The sequence below is a fragment of the Coptis chinensis genome, chromosome 3, assembly GCF_015680905.1.
Source record: "Coptis chinensis isolate HL-2020 chromosome 3, ASM1568090v1, whole genome shotgun sequence".
Taxonomy (NCBI): Eukaryota; Viridiplantae; Streptophyta; class Magnoliopsida; order Ranunculales; family Ranunculaceae; genus Coptis; species Coptis chinensis.
In genome coordinates, this window is record NC_141458.1 from 26,035,183 (window position 1) to 26,050,917 (window position 15,735).

The 15,735-nt window shown below is 35.5% G+C and overlaps 2 pseudogenes across 2 annotated transcripts; both read left to right on the forward strand.

Annotated features, from left to right (window-relative positions):
• Positions 1–892: 892 nt before the first annotated feature.
• Positions 893–15,653, forward strand: LOC147508878 (protein NRT1/ PTR FAMILY 6.2-like; annotated as a pseudogene). The gene is made up of 20 exons (XR_015218273.1): positions 893–1,091; positions 1,190–1,743; positions 2,640–2,976; positions 3,063–3,137; positions 3,697–3,801; positions 3,898–4,229; positions 4,837–4,893; positions 5,044–5,198; positions 6,375–6,468; positions 6,913–7,007; positions 7,214–7,345; positions 7,566–7,643; positions 10,222–10,305; positions 10,686–10,903; positions 11,209–11,288; positions 12,419–12,622; positions 13,428–13,534; positions 13,658–13,713; positions 14,199–14,291; positions 15,387–15,653. The product of XR_015218273.1 is annotated as a protein NRT1/ PTR FAMILY 6.2-like (transcript).
• LOC147508879 (ribulose bisphosphate carboxylase/oxygenase activase, chloroplastic-like) lies at positions 10,844–15,653 on the forward strand (annotated as a pseudogene). The gene is made up of 7 exons (XR_015218274.1): positions 10,844–10,903; positions 11,209–11,288; positions 12,419–12,622; positions 13,428–13,534; positions 13,658–13,713; positions 14,199–14,291; positions 15,387–15,653. The product of XR_015218274.1 is annotated as a ribulose bisphosphate carboxylase/oxygenase activase, chloroplastic-like (transcript).
• Positions 15,654–15,735: the final 82 nt, after the last annotated feature.

Below are 15,735 nucleotides of genomic sequence, written 5' to 3' on the forward strand. Positions count from 1 at the left end.
TTATTTTCCAAACTACTTAGTTTGTTCAGCAGTAAACCTACATAACTGCATATAGGTCGAACTTGGTATGTAACTTAGCAGATTGCAGTGCCATTTCTCAAATAATATCTGACAGAGCAACATATAGCTTTGTTTCTGTTAGAGAACTTTGTCATAGACTCCTTTCTCATCTGTGGCGCCAAAGGCCAAACACTCCTTTGGAATAATATGCTCATACCTCTTCTACAATTTCCGATTCTTCAGAAGCAAAAAATTAGTAAGTATGATTCCACGTACTTGCAAGACAGCAACACACATCATCTCAAACTCTTCCCTAATACTCACTCCTTAAAATCTCCTCACAACTACCACTGAAGAATTTCACGTCATTTTAATTCTTCATCAAATGAAAAGGCGGACCAAAAGGTGCAAAAGAAAAAGTAACAACTGGGCAACATTGTCATGGGAAGCGAAGGATTTAGAAGGGATATATAGTTTTGTAGAAGGTTTTTCATCACTTTCCATAGAAATGGGCACTTATTTAGAAGTCCCAAATTCTCAACAAAGGTGGACATGGGTGGTTAGTTCATCATCAGATTCCTGAATATATTTCTATGGTTGACTACTTTTTCATTCAGCTCTAATATTCAAGATCTCCATATTCCCAATCAGCTTACTAAATTCTCCACTCACTTAGCACCTAGTGAATATTGGTCAACTTCCTGAACAATCTGGTTAAACCTATGATTCTTACATTAACTCTCATAATAATGTTACAAGATTTTACATCAGTCTGCTATTTCCCTTGAGCATAGCAAAAACATAAGAATAGCTTCTTCATTCTTTTCACATCAAACTAATTATTATTAAATGAAATTTTCCAGTTATTGAAATATGCGAGAAGTTGTCAACGATGGGCATAGCAGTGAACCTTGTGACATACTTGGTTGGAACAATGCATGCACTTACCTAGTGCAACTTCAGCCAACATTGTAACAGATTTCATGGGCACTTCATTTCTCATGTGTTTGCTTGGGGGCTTCCCTGCTGATTCCTTTTTAGGCAGATACAAGACTATCGCAATTTTTGCTGTGGTGCAGTCAGTTGAAAGTGTTACAACAAAGTGACCAACATCAGCCTAGTATATTTTCCATTATACATCTTATCTTATTTTCTAATGAATATAATGGTGTTAATCATGGTGAATCAGGGAACTTGAATTTTAGCAATATCTACAAGACTACCAGACCTACACTCACCCCCTTGCAAAAAAATAACATCTGAGACCTGCATGTGCCTCTGGATTCCAAATGAGTATTTTCTACATGTCTCTTTATGTGATAGCTCTGGGAACTGGTGGCCTTAAATCTAGTGTATCTGGATTTGGAACAGACCAATTTGACGACAAAGACGAGAAGGAAAAGGCTCAGATGGCCTATTTCTTCAATAGGTTTTTATTATTTATCAGTATGGGGACCTTAACTGCTGTCACAGTCCTAGTGTACATTCAGGATGAAGTAGCTAAGGAGAAGTAGGGCATATGGAATTTGTTCTACTGCAATGTTTATTGCAGTGTTGATATTCTTATCTGGGACTAAGAGATACAGATACAAGAAAGGGTCAGGAAGTCCTATGGTCCAAAATTTTCAAGTTATTGTAGCTTCTATAAAGAAAAGAAAGCTCAACATGCCTTCAAATATCAGCTTATATATTATATGAAGATTGTCCTCTGGCCTCAAGAATCTATCACACGGATCAGTTTAGGTGACTAGTAGATTTCTTTGCATGAGTCCGTACACTAAGATAACACTGCTCCAGTAAGTAGTATGCAACCAACACCTGGGGCACAGTGTCGGCCTTGAGTTTTTGGTGGCCCGAAACCAACTCTTTAAATGTGGCCCTATATGTGTAAATTCACATGTCAAAAACAAAAATCAATGCATTTTTTGTCTAGCGTTATTATTTGTTATCTCCTCTTTTTAGTCGAATTTCTTTTTGTTTTATTGTTTTATGTAACAATTAAGATTTTATGCATCGTTTGACTTTGTAATATATGAAATAGCAAGTGGATTTAATAATTTCATTAGCCATATATAAGCTTCAATTAAGCCTATAACTATATTGTTCTTATTAATAAGTGTATATTGCAAGGTAGGCGTTAAATTGTTTCAGTAGACTCTAGTGGTGGACTGGTGGCCCCTTACTTTGCCAAAATAATGGGGGCCCAAAGCGCTTGCTTGTGTGGCTTTGCCTCAGGGCCGGCACTGCTGGGGCAGCAGATTAGGATTAACCAGACTTAAGAAGAGGACGCAAGTTCAGACCTCCTTTGGGACCCCAGGCAATAGGGAATGCTGGCCTGGCATCTGGATGATTGTCCGGTTCCAGAGTCTGGGTACATTTTGCGAGCAAAAAAACGTGTTACCGAGGAAAAAAACATCAAAACTCTGTGCTACAGCCTACTGGCCTACAAAACTTCATTTACAGCATGAATAGTTTGGTTGACATGTACCAAGCCTCATAATAAACAAGAGAAAAAAGAAGAGGTTTTTTTAAAAAAAAAAAAAAAAGGGTCTACTCTTGGACAGAATATGAATATCCAATTCAATCATCAGTCATTTTCTGAGGATTGTACAACTGATGACTGGAAGCTTTTCTTTCAGTTTCTTGGACAAGGTTGCCATAACTGTAGAAGAGAATTTTCAAAGAAATGGTTCATCATCCCCAAACCTTGGAGACTCTGTTCAATTACAAAGATAGAAGAAGTGAAAATGGTGATCAGGTTACTTCCGGTCTGGGCAACGACAACCATATTTTGGACAACATATGCACAAATGATCACCATCTCTGTAGAACAAGCTACTACTCTGCGGAGATCAATTGGTCATTTTCAAATTCCAGCAGGCTCACTTACTGCCTTCTTTGTGGGAGCCATAATGATCACCACTGCAGTCTATGACCGTTTGATCATGCCATTTTGGAAGAAATGGAAAGGAAAACATTAAACATGGTATGGTTGAAAGAAAAATGTTAGCAATGCAAGTATACACCATTTTATGCTAACCAGTGATTTCTTGTACCTACAACAGGTTTCAGCAGCTTGCAAAGTATTTCGAAAGGACTCATCATGTCAACAATTGGAATGGCCCTGCAGTATGGCTGTATGTGCTTTACTATCTCTTTTTCGCTAGTAACGGTCGATTTACTTGAAATCATTAATTCTACTACATGTACAGTCAACAGTTTATTTGTTTTAGGGTTAACCAGTTTGTTGACTTTTTTTTTGTGTATACTTGGGGTGAGACCCTAATTTCCCCATCTAGTGAGGGGGAAATCCTAATTTCTCATCTAGTAGGGGATAATACTAGTAAACCCTTTGTTTTATTGGTTTTATAACAGTCTAAACGACATTTTCTCTATTTCTCATTTGACAGTACGCACCATCTATATTATACATGCAGTAACAGCCTAAATCATCATGGCTCTCTAAATCTTGGAATGGATATTAGGACAAACGATTGTCACTTAATTACCAAATAATAGCTTCTTGCAGATTAACCATGTTTGCAAAACATAACATGTTTAAACAAAAAACGCCTTAGCTATAAGTGTAACTTGTAGTTCAGCACAGATATATATGTCCATCTTCATGTAGGTCTTGTTGTTTCCAAATTAATATGTATCATAGATTACTAAAGTGTTGTGCTGCGACCAAGATAGTAACTAGGAATGTCAGGCAACGAACACAGTCTTGGTTAGAACCAACTTGGTTGCGCTTAATGATGGTCTTGAGGTAGCTAAACAGGATGAAACTCGCTACTCCAGGTTAGATATTTTGGTGCTTCTGTCCTTCCTTTATTGCTTCGAACTTTGATCACCATTTGAAACTTTGAAACTTGTGCATATTATCAAATGTTTTAGGGCTAATGCGAGAATCACACATTCACCAACAGCGGGTGGTCGAAACATTCGTAAGGAGAAATCCCATATCGAAGAGTATTCGCCTGGGCAACAATTAAGGGAAGTTGAGGATTTTCCAGATGACGTAGAGATACGAAGGGAAGTTGTAACGACCATTCGAAATTGGGAGAATCGTTCTCTTCTGAAATTGGTAAGATTATAGACTCATCTCTCAATCGCAAAACCCAATACGTTCAGTTACTTCTCTTCATCATAATCAACAGCAGTCAGAGCACCAAACTCTTCGAACTACTAGGAAAGTCACTCCACCTACTAAAGGATTATGTCAAAAGGTGTGCTTCAAACCTTAAATCCCTCTCTCTCAATTATATCAGCGCGGTTTTCTCAATTTTTAGCATTAAAATAAGCTAAAAGTAATTTGGTGTCACCGTTTCAACTCTACTGTACTTTAATTAATGTACTTCAAAGTTTGTATTTATTTTAAAGTTTTTTTTTTCGCTCCACCCAGTAGGTTTGAATTTGGCCTTAGCTTAAGCAAGTTTTGTCATTGTTGGTGAAGTATGATTTTCGTTTATCTCAAATCCAAACTCTGCGCTAATTGATTCCCCACCTCAAATCAAAACTCTATTCATTGTTGATCAACACGACGTAAGTTTCAGATCGTTTAAAGAGGAAGAAGATGAAAGCCCAATGATTTGCATAAAAGTATTATAAAAATTAATGCACACTGTTATTGAATCATTTTGGCATCCAATGTTGTTGAGGTAAGGAGACAAGATGAGATTAGTGTAGTTGTTTCTTTCTTTTACCTTCAGTTGCATGTATTCCCCCACAGAACTGTGTTTTCATGTATGGTGGGCTCAGTTGTATTGATGATTATTATCTATAGGGTGTTCCTCTTCTATTTCTGTTAAAAGCAGTTTTGTTTGTTACCTTCAGATGAAACTGCAAGGGGAGAAAACTGGACGGAAAGGCCATTTATCTATTGCAACAGAGGTATATCTCTTCAAATCATAAGTCCTTGGTGGATTCGGCTTTGATTGAGTCAATATACTACTTAGTTAGAGAAATTGTGCATCTAGAAGTCTCATTGTTGTATTTCATTTACAGATACTAATACTTCTTGAAAATTATTTGTTTGCCCAGATTTTTGAGGTTGCTCCGTCGTTGTTTATGGTTGAGCTTTGGAAATCCCAGGGAGACACCCTAGAATTTCACAAGGTATATATGAATGGATATTCATGTTCTTCGTTGCTCTACCACTTATTGTTGTACTGGTGCATCTTGGATTTAGGGTTCAGGTACGAATTTTTTTTTTTACAAAACATTGAATTGTGTTTATCTTTTTCACTATGTTGGAGGAATTATTAAGTTTGTGGTAGAATTATATTTATTTAAATATGGATAATAATAATTTCAATGGGTTCAATCTCAGATTCAAAAACAAATAAGTTGAACACCCACGACATGAAAATTCTAGACATACAATCCAGCTATTATATTCTCAGCATTATGTTTTGTGGGAGAAGATACCGTGGTGCATATCCATCTATTAGTGTTATAAGATAGAAAAAATAAAAAAATAAATAAAAATAAAAATAAAAATAAAAATAAATAAAAAATAAAAAATTGAAAATGGTCCACGTAAAATCCCATTTTTCTCTCTACTTTTTTTGTAATCCCTCTGGTGACGTGGACACCCTCAGAGAGCAGGAAAAGGGACTGCTATTTTCAATGGGTTCAATCTTAGATTCAGAAACAAATAAGCTTAACACCCACGGCATGAAAATTCTAGACATGCAATCCATCTATTATATTCTAGGCATTATATTTTGTGGGAGAAGATACCGTGGTGCATATCCATCTATTAGTGTTCTCAAATTCAGGGGAATAGTGTGTGGTGCATATCTATGTAATAGGGCAATTATCACTCACACATGTTAGTATATCATTTGTTGTCCTCGACTCTTTGATAAATGATACCTCTTCTACAAATAATGATACTGATAGATTAGATTTTGACAGTGCTACACATACATGAAAACAGGTTTTGTGGGAGAAGATACCGTGGTGCATATCCATCTATTAGTGTACTCAAATTCAGGGGAATATTGTCTTTCTTTAGCTATTCATTTGGAATTTAACTTTCGGGATTGGATCAAAAGTATGAAATTTATTTGTTAATCTCACAATATGACATCTGAGCAACACACTTCACAAAGTCTTTTTGAAAGTCGATTATTGAACCATGGCACATTAGCATGCGTATCAAGTGCTCATAAGTCATCTTAATCCTTTCAGTGTTGTTTTCCAATTCAAATGCATCATGTTGTGCCTAGAAGTAGTCTGATTCAAGTTCCAAGTTGGGGGAACAATATATAACTCAATCTTTGGTTCAAGCTACAATAACTCAATCTTTGGTTCTTCCTATTTTTATGGTCAGTTAGTGAACCAAATTTCAATTTTGAACTTTGTAGCTAAATGTGGACATTTGGGACTCCAACAATCCCGATTTTGCGGACTCGAGTGTCACTACAAAACTAATCCCTTGGATAAGGCCCGTCGTACTAGGTGAAACAATTCTTTAGATTCTCCTTCTCTGTTGAACATTTTTCATTCTCATTCTCTGTTGAAGTGTGTTAATAGTAGTTATTTGTTGAAATGTAGTCAAGTTCAAATCAATTGCAACTTTCTTTGAGAAATTTTTTGTGTTCTATAGCATATATTTTGAATTCGGTCAAATATTACAGACTTAAGCCTTTGCCTTAAGAACCTAAGAAAATCAATTGGGTTCTTTATATATATATATATATATATATATATATATAATAGCAGTCCTTTTGGAGAGATCTGAGGGTGTCTACGAGAAATCAGGAGATAAAGCAGAAATAAAACTTTCATAGTTTCACGGGGCGAACAAAACACTAAACCGCACCGAAGCTATCTTTTGGATTTAAAATACGTCTCTCTTCTCTCTCTCCGTGAACCCCATTATCAATTTAACTCGCTTCTCAGATTCGGGTTTCTTTCGGCAAAGTCAAACTACTCGGTGGTGGAGCCAATGAGAAAATCGAACCTCATCTTGCATCTTCTTCACGCTTTCTTCAAAGGTAAACATATTTTATTTCTTGATATGCTTATATTCCATAGTTAAAAATAAAAGGTATATACACGCACTAACTGTTCATTCATTGATTTTTGCTTAAATCAAAGTTTGCAATTTGGTGATGTATGGAGTACACGTTACTGGAATCTGCTAATGTGCAGAAGGTATTAACTTCTACTTGCTGATTAAAGTTTCCTTTTCCTATCGTAGGAGAGAAAATGGAAAGGTCCATCTAAATGGATTCTCTATCTACAGAAGTCACTATTTACCTTGGCAGTCCATTGACAATCCCTTTGAGACTTCAACACCCTGCTCTATGAACCTTTAATACTTCTCAATCAGGTATGGTGTTTGTACTTTTCATTTTCTCTTCAAAGCAATTTATCTATCTAATCTTCATTTTTTTTCATTAGATTTATGTGATTAGAATGGTGTTGATTGGATTCGCTAAAATCTATGTACAAATTAGATTATATTTGTATGTTCCCATCATTCAACTTTTCCCGCTGATTTTTATATAATATATTATTTTGTTTGACGGATAATATGCAAAATTCTACAGATATTCATCTATTGCTTCTAACTGTTTGAGGGACAAGGATCGGGATGCTTGGGATCCAATTGATTCATTAACTTCCAGGTAATTTATGTACCTTGAAAGATGGTCTCTTGGAATTCTTTCTTGATAAGTCTAACACTTTTCTGTGATATGTTATTCGCACAACTTAAAGTCTTTGCCAGTTGTTCATCTTCTAAAGTTTATGCAAGTGTTCTATCTCCCTTGCACCTTGCTTAATGAACTGAAGTAGGTTATGTGAATGACGGTATTTAGTTACTACATTGGGTGCATATTTACATACTACTACTTTACTTTATGGCTAATTTCTTAACTGATGTCTAATTCACTTTGGATTTTAATTGATGGAGTTCGACTTTAGGCACCGTAGTTTTTGGTAATTGGTGGATACCTTCTGTTTCAATTATATTATAGCTCTCCCCTCCTCAATTGAGGAAGCGTTTCTAGAGTGTCCACGTGTCCAGACTAATTACGAAAAATCAGGAGGAAAAAACTGCGAAAACAATCTTACGAAATTAAAACATTTCCTCGAAATTAAAACTAAGAAAACCCTAAAACCTCAACACACTCTTTCATAAACACTATTCATCTCTCTCGAAATTGATCCCCCCCCCCCAATTTAATTTTTTGTTTGATTTTTCTTCAATAACATATTGCTTTCACTTACCCATTTAATTTGTTTTGCAGTTCAGTGTTTCCCTCTTGACCAAAAAAAAAGTTGGTATTTAACTTCAATTTTCCTATATTGTTCCATTGATGATTCACTGGAAATTAGGTTAGTGTTCCCATTGGTGTTTGCATTTGATTGCATTGTTGTTAAAGTCTTCTCCTCTGAGGGATCTCTGTTAAAGAAATTAAGCCAATAAATAATTACAGTGTTCCCTGGCAACCAACTTTTTTTTTTTTTTTTCTTTTTCTTTTGCATTGGAATTTATTGGATAAATATGTTCATTGTTCTGATAAGAATCATCCTGATTGTTTGAGAAATCAAAGTTGTGTTCAAACTTTTAGGATTACATATTTTGCGTTATGAGCGTGATTGGTTATTAAATGGTTTGACAAATGCTCTTATAAGAATTACTAGCTTAGGAACCTTTAGGGCCAGGTCTTTTTTTTTGGAGCAAGTCTTTGGTTTGAAAGTTTACCCCATGAAATAAATGAGGCCAGCCTCCTATAGTGCATCTTGGTGATAGTGTTGTAGAAACTTAGAACAACAACAGTTTGCATACCAACTTTAGAGCAATGATAGTCGAAGAAAGATGTATAAGTTTCTTTGTTTTTTATAGGTGCATCCAAATGTTTCGTGCATGCTGTTTATGCCAATCTGCAAATGCTCTTTATCATTTAGACCTGTTATACTTTCTGATTCTGCCCAGCTTAAACTAAAGGAGAATTTTTTGAGCGCTACAAAACAAAATTATAACAAAGGACGGTCCAGATAATTGTGACCAACATAAAATGGCTTCTATATGCTCAATTCCAATGTAAGTGGTCTCTTTGTGTTTATCTCTATATATACGCCGTTGTATATACTCTACCACGAAGAAATTACCATTGCTAAAATGAATGAATACATGAAGATTGAACTTTTAAATCTTTTTTGGAAACTGATCCTCAAGTAAACTCCAAGGCATCTCAAGGATTTTGGTTAGGACAACTAAAGGTGAAGTAGTCATTTATGTTAGTAAATGACTAGAAATAAAAGATACAATTGTCTTGGTCTGATTTTATCTCTTCCTTATCCTTAGTTGATTATACAAGTTTATCAGTGTAGGAGTGATTGGACCTCAATGGGCATGGACTAAACCATATTGTCAAGGGAAAATTGTTATATCACCCCAACCCCCTTCCATTTTCATGACCTGATATTTCCAACTACCTAACACCGTACTCCGTAGTACCTGTACCAACAATATGTAATTCTTTCTGATCTAATCACTACAAATAAATTAATCCAATAATTCCCTTAGATTCACATGGCATGTATGTAGTCATAAGTAGCATTGCAGCAAGGGTGGAAACATCTTGGGATTGAGACCGACTCTAGACCAGCTACCATAGCATTCCACACCGACAAGGTCTATTGGAAAGCTAGGGCTCTTTGGGACAAAAAGAGAACAAATGATGCTACCATCGTCATCACGAACACCTGTAGGGAGGCAAACTTTGCTGCAGACATCTCTGCAAGCAAAAGTTCTTCCATGGCCAAAAACTGCAAGCTATGGTGTGATCATATAGCTCCATTCCTTACTAAGATTGAGAACCCTGATGCAACATAGTTTAGTTTCTCAAGTGATTTTGCGACGAGAATAAGTCATTACTCTCTAGCTAAGATGTATTTTTTAAATTGTTTGTAGGTTAGTTTTTTGATTATTTTCAAAATGGCCATCAATCTTATTTAACAATGATTCAATCTGCAAATGTTGTGTTATCAAATGATTCCACGGTAAAATTCATTTTTTTTTGGTGTTTGAAGATTTGATGACTACATGAAATCATGTAACATTTTCTTTTCCTTTTCTTTTTTGTTAGCAAAAGACAAAATATTTCATTATTTCTATTCTTAATATTTTTTAGTTTAATTACTTAGTTATTCATAACTCAAGTTATAATTGTTGGTTCCTATTGTTTTGTTTGACAGACTAATTTTCTAGAGAAATGGATTTGTCGAGAATCAATTGTTCAATCTTACTTTTTGCTGTCTGCATTGTTCATGGACTCAATTGTAAGTAGTGCATTCTTTATTTGGTATCATACTTTAAATTGATTTCAGTTTATTTCTGTATAGAAAATTGACATTATTGTTGTAGTAGATGTTTAAAAGAATTAGATGTAGACTCAAATTTCATTTTGTCAGATACTCTACTTAATGTCATCATGTCCATCCAATACAAATTCCTAAATCCAACAACATACTAACTTCTAACCTTGCTTTTGTAGTCTATAATCCATATCTCACATGTGTATAGGCGGTGTCCATGTTGATGCCACTTAAAAACCAGTTCAAGTCCGAATTTTGGGTGACGTTGGTGACATGAGAAACCTTAATGGGTTTCAGATGATCAGATGGAGCTAACTTTAAATATTTCATATAAACACGTGCAGGCTAACATGAGTGTTGAGAAATGTCGATCAAGCCTGTGAAGTGGTCTCATGGATGATGCATGCCTTTGAGTTTATAACACACAACTATGACCAAGTATTTGGAGCTATATACCACAGCTATTGATGGCACTTGCAACAGGAAGGATCGGAAGAATCCTTACATACAACGAAGATTAATGGTTACAACATCATGCTAGCGGACAACAAAAAATCTAAGGGTAAGCAATTTTTTACGGTTGTAAAATTGCCTTCATCTTATGTTTGCTTTTTGAATCTCTAGAAATCGCGAAGAAAAAAACATTTTTATGACTGTCGTGATAGCGGGCTTCATAGTTGTTTTGTTGACATGTATATGTTATTTTATAATTTGATGTAGGCAAATGAATAATGTGAAATTTAGTGACATTAACAACTTTTGGTGGATGGAAGTGGTTAAACCTACATATGATTATTTGCATATTTTCCTTCTTTTTCAAGGTGGTATAGATACGTTTCTCAACAAATGTATATAATGTTGTCTTAGGTACAATAGAAGTGCAATTGTTGCAATGGTCGGAAAAAACTGTTTCACAATCGTAAGGAGATGCACGCAGAAAATACAAGGTACTCAATCAAATTTGTTGAGCCCTATGCCTACTCCATCTCCATGTAGTTCTTTAAAATTAGCATGTATTTTCTCATTTAAGTTTCGTTTCAGTCTTCAAAATCAAGTTGCTATATTTTATGTCTTTTTGCTATCCATTATCGTGGCTATTTCATGCAAAAAAAACTTCGGTTAAGATCAAGCTTGCTGTAGTTTATGCTGACAAGAAGTTTAATGGGAAAGGGAATTATTCCAGTTGATAATTTTTTTTTCTTTTTAACTGATCAATAGAGTTTTTTGTCCTGCTACCTATCTGTAGCTCAATAGAACTTTTGATATTTGCCAATCTCATACCCATTAAATTCACATTGACATATGCCAGGCTGAACATTGATGTAATAGCCATAGAACTTTGAAACAAAGCATCGTAGACAGAGGGAACTATGGTGGCTTTTGCACTGTAAAATTACTTGATGGTTAGTTGTCTAATCGATATCCTTTCAAGTTTGAAGTTAGTGACTAAGGCTAAAGGCCATAGAAAAGATTGCATAAGTGAAATATATTTTCGTATGCCACTACCTTATTAAGTAAATTTTAATTATCGCTATTCAGGATTTAATCTATGCTTCTCATGTAATTATTTTGAGTCTACTACGTCAACAAGGCTGGGATAAGGAAATATAATGGCCAAAAATTCCTGATGATCTTTACGTACTTTATTTAATTGAGGGATTAGAAGAGATACTTGGCAACTTTTATTTGCATTCTGGGTCAATACGTAACCCTGTTGATCAATAAGGTGAGATTCGAGTATGAATTATTTGGTTTTCATAGGCTTGGGAGAAACGTGTAATTGGCATACTACAAGTCAACTGAAACTTAAGGTGACCATGGTAACGGCTGCAGTTTTCTACCCAATGGATGGTTTTCATGCAGAAAATAGTTTTGTGATGTCATAGTAGATGAAAAAGAGAATTGAAGAAATCTTGAAAGATCTTGGATTAACTACGCTATATTATCTTACTTATATTGGAATGCCATGTTTTAATTAAGATACATAGACAATAGGTGAATTCAATGAGTCTCAGCTCACGATTGATTTGTGCACCACGATTTTTTGTTCACATGTTTATCGTTTGTGTTTATGTAGGAAACACTCAAATGACAGTCAACAACCAAATAGTTGTTGGGATGCTGATGAACTTGTCAGAGATAATCCTACCCGAGTTAGCGTTGGGCAAGACTGGAGAGATTCAGATATTTCACATAGAATACCTATTATAGTGACAGGGAATGATTTGTCAACAATTTATGCTCCACTGATCCGTGATGGAAGGATGGACAAGTTCTATTGGTGCGTAAATTGCTAAATGCTACTTAATTTTTTGTATTGTGAAAATGTAGGCTCTAACAGTCTAACTTTAAAGACCTTATCAGCTTATCTGATTCAATAGTTGAAAATCATGAGTTCATTCTTGGGAGAAGGCAGACTGCTCCACCAGTCCTTCCAAAGGAGAATCACCTTTACACAACTTGAATATAAAAATTGTTGACAAAAATGTTGTACCCAGATTCTGATACCTTATCAAAACTTCATTATGCTGCATCTTTATCTTTAGCATCTGCATCTTTGTCTGTTGCATTTAGAACACTAACCTAACTATGAGGATTTTATAGGTTTTATCATCTGATGCATGGGATTTTGAAGTAAAGGGCGAAATATCAATAGTATTTTATTGTTAATTTGAATTTTAGATACTTATTTTTCATGAGTAGTAGGCTACTAGCCCATTTAGGACCTTATGTATTCCTGTTTACTTTTCTGCAATACAGTTCATGTACTGAGACATCATGGTGGCTTAGTGTATGGATAAGATATAGTCCGCATGTGCAGAGTGAAAAAACTTTTGAACAGTTGTACATGATACTGTTTTTTAAAGTTCTTATACCTTGACACTTACCATGTGCCAACATTGCCTATTAAGTAGATGTTCCCACTTCTAGAAGGAGATATTTAATATGCAGTTTCCTGGTTGTCATTTCAGTTATTTGCATTTGTTTTGAATTTCTGATTTGACCCATACTTATGTGATATGCCCTGCTCAGTGTTATAATGGCAATGAAGCTTATTCCATTTTCTGAAACTTGTCTGTAATCAGGCAGCCGACACACGAAGATATCACAAATATTGTCTGCAAAATGTATGAAAAAGATGGTATATCAAGGGAGGCCGTCGTGAACGTTGTGGATTCATTTCCTAATCAAGGTATTTCATTGTTGCATTCCTGTAGAGATTAGAGCTCATAATTTTAGAGGCAGGCATGGTTCTTTTAAAGTAGTCAATGAACGTCTGCATTCAGTTATCAACTTCTATCTTTGGATTGGGCAGCTTTGGATTTTTATGGAGCTCTTAGGTCGCGAACATATGATTGATCGGTCTCTAAGGTAGTCGCTTAACTATGATCCTAAGCATTTTTTTTCAGTGGGAGTACTGAGAATGCTTGTAGATATTGCAAAACTTGGTATCTCTATTGCCTCTTGGGCTTAACCATTTTAGCAGTATACCTGTGTCCCTGGCCTACAAAGTATTACCATGCCCCTTAGGCATTGTCAATTTGGCACGAAAAAGTTGAAGAAGGACCTGTTATTTGTTGTTTTTGGAAACAGGTCAATATTTTCATAAGCAACTTGTTGCTCCTAGTTCTTGACTATTCAATTGCTAGAAGCTACTGAAATTGAATTAGACAGACCAGGGGATCGCAACCCAGGGTTTTTCATGGGAAGTAGTTTTAACATGATATTCATCATGTTCCGGTATGATTTTCACCTGTACCGCTTGAGCTGTGATGCAGGTCTTTACCATGCTGTCTTACTGTAATTCAGTGCCATTAAGTGGTGAATGTTTAACACATAAATTTGTTAATTTCTAGTGGGTAGGTGACATTGGTGGCATAAAGAATCTCGGAACGACACTTCTCAAGAGAAGAAAGGATGATCAGCTAACTACTTTTGTTCCGCCTAAGGTACTAAGCTTTACTCACATTCGTATATAAGCAATAAGTGCCAACATTTCTTCCTATGCTTATTTCGATGTTTTATTCAATACTTACTCCTGGTTATAGTGTGTCAAGGTTTAGTGATTGCAATTATTATGTTTAATGGCGTCTTTGATTTCTCAAAGGAATTTGTACTAGGCAACTCCAGTTTTTGATATAGAATCTTCAAATGCATATATAGGGATGGTACGGAGAGGTTTACCACCCTCAAGAGTTTCCATGACAATATCACGTGGTGAATCTACATAGAGAGCATAGGGAAGAAATGTTTATGGGAGAATTCTTTGAGTATGTTCTTAAAGGTGGCAAATCTTCTCCTGTATGCTTTCTACGTCATGAAGATTTGCCACTAATATTGGGATTTAGCGGTGAAATTTCCTTTTTGCAATCGAACACCCGAAATATTGAAGGGAACAATTAAATATTGAATACCACAACGTTTCTTCATTTTTTTCATTGTCATGCTTCTCTAACTTTCTTCCTATTTTAGGTAGTTTCCGTGGCCTTTTTTTTCTTATGTTTGATTGAATGCACTTTACTGATGGGAATAAAAAGGGTATGAAGGGACCAAATTTCGTGGTTTTTCCTCTATTAAAATCTTCATGATATTGAAATACGGCACACTTTCCCAAGCCTCGCATGCCCAGCATAGGGTGCTAAACTGGAAAAGGACTTCAATTGAATGTTTAGTGAAAACAGCAGCATCCTAAGATGCTGAACTAAAATGTATACGTAAAGGTCTTCCTTCTCTTGGCCATGCCCCTAGTGAACAATTGAACATCTTATTATAGTTTTTACATTTTGTTTTTTATTTTTATTCTTTATTGTCCCCAGTAAACATAAATTATAGTTCTATCATGAGTATTTAGTTTAATTAAAGAAAATGGGGCCTGATTGTTTGAATATGATGCTTTGGGGTAGCTAGTCTATGGAATGCACATTACTGTCTTTCCAGCCAAACTGGCCGAGGACTCTGTTATGTTTAACTGAAATTTAAGTCTGCAACTCTCTTTTTTCAGAATAGTAAGACTGAAATTTCTTTTGTTGGCTATGGTGAAACAGCAAACTGTGGAAGCCCTACTCGAATCAGGTTACTCTCTCCTCAAAGAACAACAGCTGATAATGGAAAACAAACTCTCCAAAGAATACATGAAAAACATGGATGACTAGAATTGGAGAATTCAAATACTGTCTTTCCTAGAGTGTTCTATGTTGTACTTGGATGCTTCATTTGGTTACCAATGCCACTGGGCTGTGATGGATATAGTGAAGCTTATATAAATTTGGCCAAAGTTGTGTAGTATTTGTTATCATGGATATGTTGCAGCCTCTCGAACTGTCTAATAATTAGCTTGAACAGCATCTTGACGTGATTGGTGAACAAGGGAGCATGGTTATTGTAACTTGTAAG